This window comes from Mobula hypostoma, chromosome 10, assembly GCF_963921235.1.
Source record: "Mobula hypostoma chromosome 10, sMobHyp1.1, whole genome shotgun sequence".
NCBI classification, from domain to species: domain Eukaryota; kingdom Metazoa; phylum Chordata; class Chondrichthyes; order Myliobatiformes; family Myliobatidae; genus Mobula; species Mobula hypostoma.
This window is the reverse complement of record NC_086106.1, coordinates 29659056-29677128: the sequence shown is the minus strand read 5'-3', so window position 1 is coordinate 29677128 and position 18073 is coordinate 29659056.

Below are 18073 nucleotides of genomic sequence, written 5' to 3'. Positions count from 1 at the left end.
AAGAACTGGATGACTATAAACTGCTGTACCTCTGCCTCCCCCAGGCATGGTTACAACAAAGGCCACACCATGTGGCACCTCTTGAGTACTCGGTGAGGGTGGCACCAGCCGGTGCCTTGCCAGAGGCAAAGGCTTCCAGTAGCACTCCGGGAGACAAGAGGCAGAGGGATTGAGTGATATGTTGATTTCAATGCACCTTGAACAGATCTAGTAGGAGCTTGACAAAAAATATTTCCCTCCCACTGTAGGTTGGCATAAAATACACAATGTCATACAAATGACAATGATTTTAATGAATGTGTAGAACGCATGCGTAATATTTTGAAAAGTTTCCTGGATTAACTCCAGAAGTGGGGACACCTGTCTTGATGAATATTATTGTAAATAAGTTGCAACCTAGGTTAAAGAAAAACGTACACTGTTAATTCTGTGAGATGAGAAAAGCTAACTAAAATGGTGAGTGTTTTACAAAATTGCCAAAAGCAATTACAACACCAAAACAGCAAAACTGTTAGGGAAATGAGGACAATACTTGTGTGAGACTTCTCAGGCTGCTCCACTATAGCCTCTGGGCAATATTATAAATTGTTTAAAAAGTATTGTAACAGCTGTCTTCTACAATTCGAATGTTATTTTAGTTTAGAGTTTTGTTTTATATTTAACTAAAATGACAGTGACCAAATTTTAGCTAATCATTACCAGATTGACTCCAAGAGGACCATTACCTTGTCATGGTTTGGAGGCTTACATACCTTAATGACCTGGAGAGCTATGCTGGCTGGAGGCAGCACATTGTACTTTGGTTCTTGGTAGGGTCACCCATGCCAGGCAGGTCAAAGGGTGGAGGCCAGACTAAGAGAAGTCCACTAATCATCCAGATTCAATGTTTCAGCTCAGGGCTAACAACCCTGACTGGACAAACAAAATTGTAACAGAAACGGCAATGAAGAATCCTTCCACATCTGCGCGATGGCATATCTGGATCTCCACCCAAGTCTTGCATGGCTGACAGCAGTGACTAGAGGCATGAAGAAGCAGGCCCCGAATACTACCAAAACCCAAGTCCAAAATTTGTTTTGGCAAAGGACAGACAGCTGGAGGACCGTCATTGCTACCCTAAATGCCAGTGGCGTAATGGGCTGGAAGTAACATACACAAAATGCTGGAGGAACTCAGCAGGCCAGGCAGCATTGATGGAAAAGAGTAAACAGTCAACATTTCAGGCTAAGACCCTTCAGCAGGACTGAGTGATCCACCAGTCATCCAGGTAAGTCAGTTAATTTTAATATTACCTGCTTTACACACATTTAGTTCATGTGACTGGTATGATTTTAATTTTGAACAGCATAGTTATTTAGACAACGCTACTCTATATGTATGGTTTTTAGTTCTTTGATTCAACAAACATGGAAATGGGACATAGAAACATAGAAAACCTACAGCACAATACAGGCCCTTCGGCCCACAAAGCTGTGCCCAACATGTCCCTACCTTAGAACAACCTAGGCTTTACCCATAGCGCTCTATTTTTCTAAGCTCCATGTAGCCATCCAGGAGTCTCTTAAAAGACCCTGTCGTTTCCGCCTCCACCAATGCCGCCGGCAGCCCATTCCACGCACTCACCACTCTCTGCGTAAAAAACTTACCCCTGACATCTCCTCTGTACCTACTTCCAAGCACCTTAAAAGTATGCCCTCTCATGCTAGCCATTTCAGCCCTGCGGAAAAGCCTCTGACTATCCACACGATCAATGCCTCTCATCATCTTGTACACCTTTATCAAGTCACCTCTCATCCTCCGTCGCTCCAAGAGAAAAGGCCGAGTTCACTCAACCTATTCTCATAACGCATGCTCCCCAATCCAGGCAACATCCTTGTAGATCTCCTCTGCATCCTTTCTATGGTTTCCACATCCTTCCTCTAGTGAGGTGACCAGAACTGAGCACAGTACTCCAAGTGGGGTCTGACCAGGGTCCTATATAGCTGTAACATTACCTCTCGGCTCTTGAACTCAATCCCACAATTGATGAAGGCCAATGCACCGTATGCCTTCTTAACCACAGAGTCAACCTGCATAGCAGCTTTGAGTGTCCTATGGACTCAGACCACAAGATCCCTCTGATCCTCCACACCGCCAAGAGTCTTACCATTAATGCTATATTCTGCCATCATATTTGACCTACCAAAATGAATCACCTCACACTTATCTGGGTTGAACTCCATCTGCCACTTCTCAGCCCAGTTTTGCAGCCTATCAATGTCATGTTGTAACCTCTGACAGCCCTCCACACTATCCACAACACACCCAACCTTGTGTCATCAGCAAATTTACTAACCCATCCCTCCACTTCCTCATCCAGGTCATTTATAAAAATCACAGGAAGAGTAGGGGTCCCAGAACAGATCCCTGAGGCACACTACTGGTCACTGGCTTCCATGCAAAATATGACCCGTCTGCAACCACTCTTTGCCTTCTGTGGGCAAGCCAGTTCTGGATCCACAAAGCAATGTCCCCTTGGATCTCATGCCTCCTTATTTTCTCAATGAGCCTTGCATGGGGTACCTTATCAAATGCCTTGCTGAAATCCATATACACTACATCTATGGTTCTACCTTCATCAATGTGTTTAGTCACATCCTCAGGAAACTCAATCAGTCTCATAAAGTACGACCTGCCTTTGACAAAGCCATGCTGACTATTCCTAATCATATTATGTCTCTCAATGTTCATAAATCCTGCCTCTCAGGATCTTCTCCATCAACTTACCAACCACTGAAGTAAGACTCACTGGCCTATAATTTCCTGTGCTATCCCTACTCCCTTCCTTGAATAAGGGAACAACATCCACAACCCTCCATAGTAGGGGTAAAGACAGGAAGGCCTGCGTGGTTTATGTTTTGTTTGCAGACAGCCTAGCCACTGGGATTGAACGTGCCCTTGGCGCTAAGGCAACTTTGATAACAATTTCAGCCTCCACCACCGCCAGAATCATAGGTTACACAGTTTACTTTAAATAATCCGTTCCAGAACAGTACATAAGAACTTGAACAATTTTAATTCTGCCTGCTGGAAAACGCCACCTGATGTAACCCCATCTGTCATTTTCTTTGTTTTTTCCTCCTAGATACTGAGAAAGTTTTTTAGTAGATCTGTGGTGTGTGCACCTCATAGCAACTGAGGCAACACAGCTACCGTCCCTCCTGTTCCGCTGAAGCGGCTTTTTACCTTAACAAATGCCTGCAGATGGTGCTGCTATAAACATTTAGTTTGCACATCATGCCTTAGCAGTAGCACATGGCAATGGACAATCATGAAAACTATGTGGGTTTCTCACCTCTTCAGGAACTCTGGTGAAACATGGTAAATTAACTGAACCTTTTCCTGTCTTTCAATTACCTATTGCAATTGTTGTTACAAGATGTGTGGCTCCTACTAATGGGAATGATGAAATAACTAGAGGGAACAAATGACTTCCTTTTGCCAGGCAGCAACAGCAGATCTTTATGGTCACTTTATGGCCACTTAGCACTCAAGTATGATTTGGCTGTCAATACTTTCCAAATTCTTTTGATGAACTAGCACAATTACAGTGTGATGCATCAGATACTGATAAAACTTTATGGACTAAAACACACTTATATGCAAGACTACAAAGGATGATGGGTATAATTGAAAGTGAGAAGTTCTCGACCATAGCAAGCAAAATTGCAGCAACTGTATGATTTGCGAGACATAATCCTGAAAAACACTACCGGTATCTATTGCTACTGTGCTCTACTCCAGGATTCATTTGTACATCTCCAAATGGGCTTTATGTTATGACCCAAGTGTATGAGTTGTGATTATGTACTTGTTATTGTAGTTGCTATCTCCATGAGTAAACGCTTATCCACCACAGAAATGCTGCTGTAACTGTTGCTTAATTTTTCATTACGAGAATTTATTTCTGGCAAAATCTCAAGGGATAATAGTCGTTACTTTATGGATAAATTTATATAGGAGCTGACGAAAGCCTTGCAGTGTAAGCATCATTTTACCTGCCCTTCCAACAAAAATCTACTGAGGCAGCTGAAAGACAGGATGGGGCCCTAAAAGGCGTTAGCTAATTTGTGCAATAACACCAAGCTAAAGTAGCCAGAGGCACTTCCACTGGCTGTCATGACAACACGATGTGCTCCAAACACACCTACCTCCATGAGATAGTAATGGGACATCCGATGCACTAGCCAGTCACTCCTCCTTCTTTGGTAAAACAGATGAACATCCATAACAGAAGTCAAAGCATGTTGTATTATTGTATAGCACTAACACAAATCCTCAGCAGGTACTTCAAACTCAGAAGATCATGCTGGCTGCAAAGTGTTCGACCTATCAGCAAGGACACTGGGTACTGGTGAAATCCTACCGATGAAAGAAATGCCTTGAGCCCGGGTGGGAAGGCCCATATCCAATATTGCTATCTACGTATACTGCCTGAGGGAGCAAGGGAAGCCAATGTGGATCCACACATCGCACCTTAAGACAATGGTGTCACAAGACCAGAGAATCAGGGGCCAGAGATCCTTGATGACAGGGACTGAGTAATTGAACTTTTGATCATCACTGCTTGTGACCTTAAGTGACCAGAACAGAATTACCCTGTGACACTTAACACTCTAACACTCTAATAATTCATCTTATGAATATGTGCCGCATGCTAACTGGTCAGGTTATTGGGAGTGTTCTAGAGGGTCCATACATCAGGAAATTGCATTGCCAATGTTGCCTATACTTCTGAATCGTAGTTCACAGTATGCTACTGGAGCTGTGAAGGGAACACATGACTGCACTGGCCATAGAAATGACTCTTGCCAAAGCAACTGTTGTGAAGGATGGTATTAATTTTACTACAATGGACCACATAACATCCTGCTCTGAAGCTATGGGAATCTGTTACTGCAACTACTATAGGACAAGACTAGATTTAGTGCAATATAGTACAGTGGTAATTCTTCAAATCCCATTAATGGTAGTAACTGGGTATGTGGATATCAGGCCCATAACTGACTGCTGGAGGTACCCCTTCTAAAATGAGATTGGCCTGATTCAAAGCCTGAGGGGTTATTGTTATCTGGCCCATGTTGTGCATATATCCTGGAAAGGTGTAATAATAACAGAGTTATCGTGATGGGAGATTTTAATTTCCCAAATATTGATTGGCATCTCCCTAGAGCAAGGGGTTTAGATAGGGTAGAATTTGTTAGGTGTGTTCAGGAAGGTTTCTTGACACAATATGTAGATAAGCCTACAAGAGGAGAAGCTGTACTTGATTTGGTATTGGGAAATGAACCTGGTCAGGAGCCAGATCTCTCAGTGGGAGAGCATTTTGAAGATAGTGATCATAATTCTATCACCTTTACAAAGCATTGGACAGAGATAGGAACAGACAAGTTAGAAAAGCATTTGTTTGGAGTAAGAGGAATTATGAGGCTATCAGACAGGAAATTGGAGGCTTAAATTGGAAACAAATGTTCTCAGGGAAAAGTACGGAAGAAATGTGGGAAATATTCAGGGGATATTTGTGTGGAGTTCTGCGTAGGTATGTTCCAATGAGATAGGGAAGTTATGGTAGGGTACAGGAACCGTGGTGTACAAAGGCTGTAATAAATCTCATCAAGAAGAAAAGAAAAGCTTACAAAAGGTTCAGAGAGCTAGGTAATGTTAGAGATCTGGAAGATTGAAGGTTAATAGGAAGGAGCTTAAGAAGGAAATTAGGAGAGCCAGAAGGGGCCATGAAAAGGCCTTGGCGGGCAGGATTAAGGAAAACCCCAAGGCATTCTACAAGTATGTGAAGAGCAAGAGGATAAGACGTGAAAGAATAGGACCTATCAAGTGTGACAGTGGGAAAGTGTGTATGGAACCGGAGGAAACAGCAGAGGTACTTAATGAATACTTTACTTCGGTATTCACTATGGAAAAGGATCTTGGTGATTGTAGTGATGACTTGCAGCAGACTGAAAAGCTTGAGCATGTAGAGATTAAGAAAGAGGATGTGCTGGAGCTTTTGGAAAGTGTCAAGTTGGATAAGTCGCCAGGACTGGATGAGATGTACCCCAGGCTACTGTGGGAGGCAAGGGAGGAGATTGCTGATCCTCTGGCAATGATCTTTACATTATCAATGGGTACAGGAGAGGCTCCGGAGGATTGGAGGGTTGCAGATGTTGTTACATTATTCAAGAAAGGGAGTAGAGATAGCCCAGGAAATTATAGACCAGTGAGTCTTACTTCAGTGGCTGGTAAGTTGATGGAGAAGACCCTGAGAGGCAGGATTTATGAACATTTGGAGAGTTATAATATGATTAGAAGTAGTCAGCATGGCTTTGTCAAGGGCAGGTCATGCCTTATGAGCCTGATTGAATTTTTTGAGGATGTGACTAAACACATTGATGAAGGAAGAGCAGTAGATATAGTGTATATGGATTCCAGCAAGGCATTTGATAAGGTACCCCATGCAAGGCTTATTGAGAAAGTCAGGAGGCATGGGATCCAAGGGGACATTGCTTTGTGGATCCAGAACTGGCTTGCCCACAGAAGGCAAAGAGTGGTTGTAGACAGGTCATATTCTGCATGGAGGTCGGCCTCAGGGATCTGTTCTGGGACCCTTACTCTTCGTGATTTTTATAAATGACCTGGATGAGGAAGTGGAAGTGGAGGGATGGCTTAGTAAGTTTGCTGAGACACAAAGGTTGGAGGTGTTGTGGATAGTGTGGAGGGCTGTCAGAGGTTACAGCGGGACATTGATAGAATGCAAAACTAGGCTGAGAAGTGGCAGATGGAGTTCAACCCAAATAAGAGTGAAGTGGTTCATTTTGGTAGGTCAAATATGATGGCAGAATATAGTATTAATGGTAAGACTCTTGGCAGTGTGGAGGTTCAGAGGGATCTTGAGGTCCAAGTCCATAGGACACTCAAAGCAGCTGCGCAGGTTGACTCTGGTTAAGAAGGCGTACGGTGTATTGGCCTTCATTAATCGTGGAATTGAATTTAGGAGCCGAGAGGTAATGTTGCAGCTATATGGGACCCTGGTCAGACCCCACTTGGAGTACTGTGCTCAATTTTGGTCGCCTCAGTCGAGGAAGGATGTGGAAGCCATAGAAAGGGTGCAGAGGAGACTTACAAAGATGTTGCCTGGATTGGGGAGCATGCCTTATGAGAATAGGTTGAGTGAACTCGGCCTTTTCTCCTTGGAGTGATGGAAGATAAGAGGTGACCTGATAGAGGTGAACAAGATGATGAGAGGCATTGATCGTATGGATAGTCAGAGGCTTTTTCCCAGGGCTGAAATGGTTGCCACAAGAGGACACAGGTGCTGGGGAGTAAGTACAGAGGAGAGGTCAGGGGTAAGTTTGATCACTCAGAGAGTGGTGAGTGTGTGGAATGGGCTGCCGGAAACAGTGGTGGAGGCAGATATGATAGGGTCTTTTAAGAGACTTTTAGATAGGTACATGGAGCTTAGTAAAATAGAGGGCTATTGGTAAGCCTAGCAATTTCTAAGGTAGGGACATGTTCGGCACAACTTTGTGGCCAAAGGGCCTGTATTGTGCTGTAGGTTTTCTATGTTTCTATATATAAATTCTGGTTTAAGATGGTGCTGCCGAAGGTGTGTGACACCTTACTGGTAGCTCAAAAGCAAAGGAATTTGATTAAAAACATTACTGATAACACTTTTTTGAAGTAAATTGTGGTCCGCAAACAATGAAGAGGTGATGGAAGGCAAAGTGAACTCCAGCGCTGCAAAATTGATACACTTGGAGCTGGAGCTGTGCTGGCTGGGGTGAACGATTTGTAGAGGAGAAGACAAGACAGAGGAGTTCCAATGCCCTGGGTGCAAGGGTGGATCCCTCTAATTGCGAGGGTGGATCCCTCTAATTGCTGAGCCGACGTGGAGAGATCAAGAACTGCTTCTTAGGCAGTGAAATCTAGTCCTGAAGCAAATCGCTGGGTGACATGTTCTAAGGGCGCAGCGAGGGACAATACACTGTTTGGACAATCTAAATGCCAGCCCGGATAGACTGGAAAGACAGGGTGTGCAGAGTTGGGCAAGGTTGGATTGCTCAGGGCACCAAACTAATTTGGAGAGGTCGAGAACGGCTTCTTCAGCCGTGAAATCTAGGCCCAGGGTGATTAACTGCAGGGGGAGCCTGGGTCCCATTGCGAGGTGCAATCAGCTGTTCGGACAAGTTAAACGCCAGACCAGATAGACTGGGGGCTCCTCCAACTGCAACGCTAAGGCTGTGAGACTAACCCCGGATGCTGTGCTTCATGTCTGTGAACTTTGCAGTGACTGCCCTGCGAATATGAAGAACTGAATACCGAGGCTTTGGGCCTGCTCTGAGCTGCTCCGAGGATTTGGATCCAAGGATTCAATATGGTTCAGAATGCTGTTGTTGCTGCTCATTTCTGTTGTTTGCGTGATGTGCATTTTTCTCTTTCTTTGCGCTTTGGGGGTTGATCTTTATTTTTTTTAAATTGGGTTCTTTCTGGTTCCTTGCTTTGCAACAGCCTGTAAGCAAACACGTCTCGATGCTGTATAATTTATACATTCTTTGATAACAAATGCACTTTGAATATATGTAACATCTGACTACACCCTCTGCCATCGAAGGAGTGTTACAGCATCTGAGCATTCTTGGATACCAGCATCCTATTCTGGTGACATGCCAGACTGACTCGTGAGACCATCAGTGTAGCTCAGTGTTGCTGGAGAAACTGGCTACTGACACAGCCTTAGCATTATATGACACGAGCCAGGCCATCCGTGACATTACTGTTGAAATGGTAGCAATCTGCCCATTATAATTCACTAGCACTTAATTTTTGTTGGCAGAGAAAGGTTGTAGTTGTGCCATCATTGACTAGGAATATTGCACCTACATACATCCCTGATACACCTGAGAACATCACTGATTTGGGTTTGTTAGAAACTGATAAGGTTAGGAAGACTAGACAGGAGTTACATGGGACCCCATCATCACCATGGAGACCCTTCAGCTGGTTTCACTCTTTACTAGTGGTAGTAATATTCCATGCTAGTGATGTTACGTACCTCGTAACTGGGTTGTCAAACCAGCAGAAATGGAACACTCGTTGGAGTCTGTGATTACTAGAAACTAATAAAGATTTTTTTATTAAGAAAATAAGTAATACAATACACTAACCGCAAGGATATAAATGTAACAGGTTAGCAATGATAATACACACATATACACAGAAATAGGGTAATAGGAATCAACCAAGCTCTATCGCAGTCTAGGGGTAAAATGATCAGTCTTAAGGTGAAGCAGAGTTCAGTTCAGCTTAGTGCAGTTCGAAGTAATCGCTGTTGTTGTACCATTGGAGGAAGAGGGAGAGTGAGAGATACAGTTGAGGTGTCAGGCAAACCTTTCGATGCCTTCTGATCCCCTTGTGGTCGCCGACTGTGACCCCTCCATTCCGGATGCGATCGTTTTTCCATGGTGAACCTGGCACCCAGGCAAGGGCGGACACACAACAGGTTCCCACCGATCGTACCTTTACACCCTGTGAGCCTCTGATTTCCGCGAATTGGTCCTCCAAACTCCCACCAACTTGTTGGGGCACAATGCTCTTTCCAGGGTCTCGTGGCGTGTGTGTCTGTGCCTTAGCAAACCCTTTATTTTATCCTCCCCCTGATGGGGTATCACCTGTCCATCAAACTTCACACTTCCTATTGTCTCAGCAGGATTGTTAATGAACAGTTCAGGTTCAAAGCAAACTGTCTGTGGCAGATGCCAACATACTGAATTATGTGTCTGTCTCTCGTTATCTCTCTCTTCTCTCTTATTAGCATTTTGAATGGCTCTCCCTTGTCTCTCGTTATCTCTCTCTCATTAACAGCATCCGTTCTGCAGCTCTGCTTGGCTTCACACATGACAGTGGTAATAGGCATTTTAATTTTTTTTGCCGAGATCGCTCTGTGATCCACAGAGCAGCTGCCTCCATCACAATCAACAGCCAAATATCCCTGAAGAATTTGTCACGGAGTTTCAGAGACTCTGTGCTTCCAGAGACTCAGTAAGATTTGTGTTGTTCTCTACAGGACAAAAAGAAGGGAATGTGGATGTTGCAGTACGGCAAGGGTTAACAATGTCTAGTCAAGGACAGATTGCAGATAGAGTACCGACAGCACAGGCAAGAATGGTATTTGAAGAGCATAGCTTCCCTTTGTACAGCAGATACCCGAGCTATTTTCATTTACTGGAGACAAGATAAGAATTTAACAAGAAGATGTAAAACACACTCACCAACTAAAGCCTTACTAACTTCAAAGTATAGTTGATTGTTAGCTTGTAGTTTCTTTAAAAACGCAAACAACAGGAATTCTGCAGATGCTGGAAATTCAAGCAACACACATCAAAGTTGCTGGTGAACACAGCAGGCCAGGCAGCATCTCTAGGAAGAGGTACAGTAGACGTTTCAGGCTGAGACCCTTCGTCAGGACTAACTGAAGGAAGAGTTAGTAAGAGATTTGAAAGTGGGAGGGGGAGGGGGAGATCCAAAATGATGGGAGAAGACAGGAAGGGGAGGGATGGAGCCAAGAGCTGGACAGGTGATTGGCAAAGGGGATATGAGAGGATCATGGGACAGGAGGCCCAGGGAGACAAGGGGTGGGGGGTGTGGAAAAACCCAGAGGATGGGCGAGGGGTATAGTCATAGGGACAGAGGGAGAAAAAGCAGAGTGAGAGAAAGAATGTGTGTATAAAAATAAATAACGGATGGGGTACGAGGGGGAGGTGGGGCATTAGCGGAAGTTAGAGAAGTCAATGTTTATGCCATCAGGTTGGAGGCTACCCAGACGGAATATAAGGTGTTGTTCCTCCAACCTGAGTGTGGCTTCATCTTTACAGTAGAGATGAACACCTGTATCATGAATGACAATTGTTCTTGCAAGTAAGGAATTCAAACATACAGTTTACCAGATGGTCAATATCCGTAATTGCTAGTCAAATCTGCATAAAAATGGCGTTTCTCTATTCAGAATTCAGAGCAGTGTGGTGACAGGGATCATGCTGTTCCCCTTGTGCATAAGTAAAATAAAGCATGATTGAGGATTGAGTGTGAGATTTTAAAGAATCCAGTTAATTGCTGATAACATATTGTCTGCTTGTCTGCACATTGGTTGTTTGTCTGCCTGGTTGGGTTCAATCTTTCATTGATGCTATTATGGTTCTTGGATTTACTGAGTATGTTCACAAGAAATTGAATCTCAGTGTTGTATATGATGACATATATGTAGTTTGATAATAAATTAACTTTGAACGTCGACGTTTTGCGACTTTATGCTTCTACGACAAAGTTGGAAAGGCAGGATTTCAGAGTGAAAGAATGTTGTGCACAGTTCAAGTTACCAGGTGAAGCTCAAATGTAGGAAGTATTTTCTCTTAAAGTTACAGTCTTCAATATAGAAAAGGGCCATTCACCACCTGCCTGTGCTCCTGTCAGTGCTAATCTCAACCTGGTTCTGTCCTTCTCCCTGCTTCACCACATCCTTCTCTTCTCACCCTTGCATTTTTATCTAGCTTCACTTGTATACCATTGTCACTATTCACCATTCATCAATGTTTCTTGTGAAGTCTGGAGGACCAGTTGGGAATCTAGGGTCTGGGCTTACTCCAAGTCAAACATCTACTTCCAAAGATCACAGGAGCAGGACGGGGCTATTTGGCAGAAGCTAGCAAGGGACACAGAAGATAAGTAGAAAGGCCTCTTCAACTTACCAGCAAGCAGTGAACATATCATGAGCTTCTCCGTAGTCCAGTGAACAATTCCAGTGATCAGCAAGGACAAGCAGCTCCTCTGTTATTGATTGCATCTAGAATAGCACAAAAATACTTTGTCATTTAATCATCCAATTCTATCAGGAAAAATAAGGATCAAGCTTGTTTTCAACACTGGGACATTTCTGGTTTCCATATATCTTAGATAATCCACAATGCAGCCCTGTGCAGTTTTGGTCTCCATATCATCTGATTTGCCCACATACATAGGAAAAAAAATAGTTCTGGTCTCTGTGTATGACGCCAAAGAACGAGATAAGGGTAGCAGAGAGAAAGGAACTACCTCAGAAAGTCACAAAGCTCATGCAAATACGAGTGCAGAAAACACGGACGAGAGTTGTACAGCTATCTCAAACAGTCACAGTAATATAAGGTGAGATATAAATCAGGGAATCAGAGATGTCTGCGAAAAAGGCAATACAATAAATAATGGATCTTTAATCTCTAGATTGGTCAAACCAATTGGAGTATCAGAGGTGGAAAGGGTCAGCAACTTTAAATTCCTCGGTGTCACTATTTTGGTGCACCTGACCTGGGCCCGGCGCACATGCAATTATGAGGAAAGCATGACAGCACCTCTATCTCATTAGGAGATTGCGAACATTTGGCATGATATCTAAAATGTTGACAAACTTCTATAGATGTGTAGTGGGGAGTATATTGACTGGCTGCATCACAACCCGGCATGGAAACACCCAATGCCCTTGAATGGAAAATCCTACAAAGAGTAGTGGATATGGCCCAGTCCACCACGGGTAAAGCCCTCCCCACCATTGAGCACATCTACATGAAACACTGTTGCAGGAAAGCAGCATCCATCATCGGGGACCCCCACAACCCAAGATATTCTCTCTTCTCACTGCTGCCATGAGGAAGGTGGTACAGGAGCCTCGGGAACCTAGGTTCAGGAACAGTTATTACCCCTTAGCCATCAGGTTCTTGAACCAAAGGGGGTAACCTCACTTACCCCATCGTTGAAATGTTCCCACAGCCTATGGCTTCATTTTCAAGGACTCTTCATCTCATGTTGTCAATATTATGTATTTATTTATTTATTATTCCTCCAAGAGGACCACACCCTTGTCATTGGGTTGGGAGGCTTGCATGTCTCAATGACCTGGACAGCTATGTTGGCTGGAACTAGAGTTTTATGCCAAGCAGGTCAACGAGTAGAGGACAGACTAAGAGTGGTCCACCTCCAGGTTTGGGGGATCAGCTCAGGGCTAAAACAAAATTGTTACAGATACAACAATGAAGGATCCTCCTACATCTGAGCGCAATGGTATTCCTGAGTCTCCACCCGGGACTTGCATGACTGACAGTAGTGAAAAATGAAAGGAAGCTACTGACATGATGAAGAAAGCCCTGAACTCCACCAGAGATGGAGGACCTTCAATGCTGCCCTAATGGGCAGTAAGTATTTATTATTCTTTCTTTTTGTACTTGCACAGTGTGTTGTCTTTTGCATACTGGTTGATCACCCAAATTGGTGTGGTCTTTCATTCATTGTATCATGGCTATTCTATTTATTTATTCTATTCTGTTTATTGAGTATGCCCACAAGAAAATTAATCTCAGGATTGTATATGGTGACATACATGTACTTTAATAATAAATTTAGTTTGAATTTTGAAACCAAATGAATAGTAAATGTATAGAATGAATTCACAAGCTGAATTATAATTGGTTTTCTAGATGAATTGGTGAGAGAACAGACTTTTATATTCTTTACTGTGTAAAATTGATGTGTAAAATCAAAAACTAAACTGTAAAATCAACCAAAGGTTAATTGATGACTTGGTGGTTAAAGGTGTTTATGGAACAGTATTAAAAGTACAACAGATTTTTCAAGCATCCAGATGATTGAGCTCAATCTGAAATTAGGATCTTAAATCTATATGATTAAAAATGACTGAAACAAGAGGCAATATATAAAATAAGGAATGAGGGTAAATGAGGAAATACAATATTATGTGCAAAGTTTTGATTCTTCAGAAGTAATGCACAGTATATCCTTTCAGGCAATGTGGAAAAGTGATCTGGCCATGACTAACAAGGGAAGTTAAATGGGAAAGGCTGAGGAACCTGTAAACATGTGGATTAGGAAATTTTCTGAATTCAGTAAAGGAACATGAAGGCATTAATAAAAGAGAAAGTTGAAAAGATACTTTTCTCCAGGATGGAAATAGCTAATACAAGGGGGCATAATAATAAGATGATTGGAGGAAAGTATAGGGTGGGATGTGAGAGATTTCTAGTGGTGCATGCATGAAACGCCCTGCCAGGGGTGGTGCTAGAGGCAGATACATTAGGAACATTTAATAAACTCTGAAATAGGCACATGGATGATAGAAAAACGGAGGAGTATGCAGGAGGGTAGGACTAGATTGATCTCAGAGTAGATTAAAAGGTCAGTACAACATTGTGGGCCAAAGAGTCTGTACTGTGCTGTAATCTTCTATGTTTTAATATAAGACTTGACTAGATTTAGGATACAAGTGGATTGTAAAAGCTTCCATAGATGGGCATAAAAGAGAAGATTAGATCAAATTAACATTGCTTTTTATAAATTATGATAAATGATAAATTATGGTAAATTATGATAAATGTGATGGAATAGAAAGTAACAATATTTTGTGTATATCTTTACAAAAATAGCATTATAATTATTTTACTATCAATAACACCATCAATATTTGTATCAGCTACAAGCTTATTAATCATGCTTCCGAAGTGTCTTCATTAGCCAGGGCAGAGAGGTTATGATATTACTTTATAAACCATTTGGTCGGCTACATCTGGAGTACCATGTACAGTCTATTCACCAAACTATACGACATTAAGGAAAAGCTCCAGGGCATGACTATTTGAATACCGAACTGTTCAAAGCTGAAACAGAAGTTGCAGCAGCCATCCTGAATCACTGTTTTCTATAATCTGAGAACGGTGACAAGTACCCAAGAACTGGACAAAGGGAGTTATTGTTAGGATCCCAAAGAAAGAAGCACTAAGTGTGGCACACACTTTTGTCGGTGCCCAGCAAGATTCTTGCCAAAGTCATTGTCCAACAGATTACAGATGCTGTCAATGTGTGCTTGAGGAAAGAGCAAGCTGGCTTCAGGAGAACAGAAGCTGTATTGACCAGATCTTAACACTGATTAACATCATTGAACAGTGCACAGTGGCAGAGAAAACTTTATGTGAATTTCGTGGATTTTGAAAAGGCCTTTGATAGCATCCAAAGGGAAAGCCTCTGGTGAATTCTCAGACCATACGGGATCCCTTTGAAATTGTCCAGCTTATCCGGAGTTTCTATGCTAATTTTACCTGCCAAATTGGGGACTGCAATTTGGGCTTTGAAGTCAAGACAGGAGTCAGGCAAGGCTGTGTGATTTTGGTGATATTGTTTAACCTGGTGATTGACTGGGTTATGAGGCAAACAATGAAACTCAAGCAGAGATGCGTTAGGTGGACTCTATTCTCTATTTTAGAAGACTTTGCGTTACTATCACATACACACCAGCACATGCAAGAGAAAAATCAGTATCTGTGCAACTTTGGTGGACAGGGTGGACTCAGTCAGCTAGAGAAAACTGAGACCATGACCCTAAATGTACAGTCTCCTTCTCCCGTCAAAGCATATGGCATTGATTTACCCAGCATGAGCAGATTCACCTACGTTGGTAGCATCATTCGGCAGGATGATGGGACCAAGGCTGACAACCAGTACAAACTCAGCAAAGCTAGAAAGGTCTTTAGATCAATGAGCTACATATGGGGATCAACCAAGTACAGCATTCATACCAACGTGAAGCTGTACCAGAGCTGTGCTTTGTCCACATTCTTGTGCGGGTCAGAATGCTGGTGCGTGACAGAGAGGGACCTTGCATGCTGTCATCATTCCACACCATGAGGCTCCAGAAGATCCTCCGTATTTTCTGGCCAAGAAAAAACTCCAACCACATCCTACTTCTTCAGTCATCAAGAGTTCATGGCCATGATCATCATGAGGAAACACTGGGCACAGGATGAGAAGAAAGGCCAACTCCACCAAGACAGCACTTCATTGGGACCCCTGAAGGGTGGAGGAAACACGGGAGACCAAAGACAACTTGGCATCATACCACCGAGGCAGAAATAAGGACCCTGAACCACAGCCAAGGCACATTAGAGAAGATGGCCCAGGACAGACAAAGATGGAGGACCTTTATTGCTGCCCTGAGCATCAATGGCATAATGGGCAGTAAGCATAGGAAGGATGTAATTGTATTGGAGAAGGTGCAGTGTATATTTACCAAGATGTTGTCTGGGATGGAGCATTTCAGGGGAATAACTGGATAGGCTGTTTTATTTTCTAGGAGTAGAGGAGGCTGAGAAAGTAGTACCTGACAGAGGCACACAAAATTATGAGGGGCACAGATAGAGAAGATAGGGAACGTTTCCCCATTATTGAGTTGTCCAAAAGTAAAGGACAGGGATTTATAGTAAGGTTATAGGGATTTGAGAAAGAAATATTTCACCAAAGGGTGATCAAAATACTGAATGAGTGATAGAAGCAGATTACTCTCACAACTACCTAAACGAGCAGGGACCAAGTGCTTGTAAAAGAAATTAGTGTAAATAAGTACTTCATGACAGTCACGGACATGGTAGGTCCAAAGACCTATTTCTATGTAATATGGATATATTGCTGTATTCCATTTCCCATAGGTCGAGCAGTAACAAATACAATCCCAGTATTTAAGGAAAGAGAGAGAAAATAGAAAACTACAGGCCAGTTAGCCTGACAGAGGGGAAAAAAGTTAAAAACTCCCCTATACCCTGTACACTGTACTGTATATTTATACTTTAAATGTATTAAAAGTATGAATTTACAGACATTTGATGAATCCACTTTCACAGCTCCTGGATAGTCTCAGTCCTCCAAGAGAAAACATTTCTCCTCATTGTCTTAACCAGCAAGCACCTATACTAAACCTATGCCTCCTAACTCTAGATGTCTCCACAAGGAGTAATATCCACTCAACATCCATCAATCTCGCTCAAAATCTTCCAAAGTTCAACAAAATCACCTTCTAAACTTCAACATATATATCCTCAATTTCTGTACATGTCATTCCTTTCATCCCGAGGCTACTTACGCTTTGCTGCACTCCCTCTATATCAATCATCTCTCTTTTTTTCAAGCTAAGGAGATCTAAGCTGTACACAATATCCCAGATGTCATTTCACCAACATCCTATGTTGTACATTGTGTTTACTGTTATACCCAAATTCTCCAGCAACAAAAATGGCCAAATACCATTTTCCTTACCCAACGCACTCTATCAGTTTAAGTTCCCTCTGAGCATCAACATTTCCCAATCACTCATCATTAAAAAAATACCATTTTTGTTAATTGCACCAAAGTGGACATGATTTAGAAAGACATTGCTTTCCCAGAGATTGAGAGAATGCACTCAGGGAAATCTTTCTTCATCTTACTGGAAATATTTTCTAAAACACAAGCAGGTTAAAATCATTTTCACATTCACAAAAATACTGACTCTGACAATATGCAGCCTACTTCAGTCCTGACGAAGGGTTCCGGCCCGAAACGTCGACTCATCGTTTCCATTGATGCTGCCTGAGCTGCTGAGTTCCTCCAGCATGCTGTGAATGCAGTTTACGGTGGTTTTGATTCCTGGATTTGATTATAACTTTGCACTATATCCAGCATCTGTTCACTCTTAAAGGTAGTAATGAAGTGGTAATGCTGCCTTGAACCATTGATGGGAATCAACTCAAAGTATTTGATACCAAAACTCAGGGCCCCCAAGGGAACATTACTGTTTCCTCTGGCACTCAACTGTTCAAACTTTGTTGCTTGTTGGCTTGACATCCAGAGGCAAAACAATGATGGACAGTTTCTGATGCCTTTAAGACAGAGCAGGATCCAAAGACAGCCACATGACTGAAGTAAATCTATAGTTTCCATGCCACGGCTGATTTCTCAAATTGTATGTAATTGTTCTGGATACACTATTAAGAAACAGAAAATAAAAAAATGACAGAAATACAAGACAGCTGGCCCATATGGCCTGTCCCACACAATTGTGTTATCTTGCACATACAAAGCTGTAAAAAGTTATAACACAAAAAAATCCTACAGTCTGTCTACATCTCATTTAAAAAAAGAGGTAACAGCTAAATGACAGTTTCCAATATGAGAGTCATACTCCCCTGCAGGTTAAAGTTCA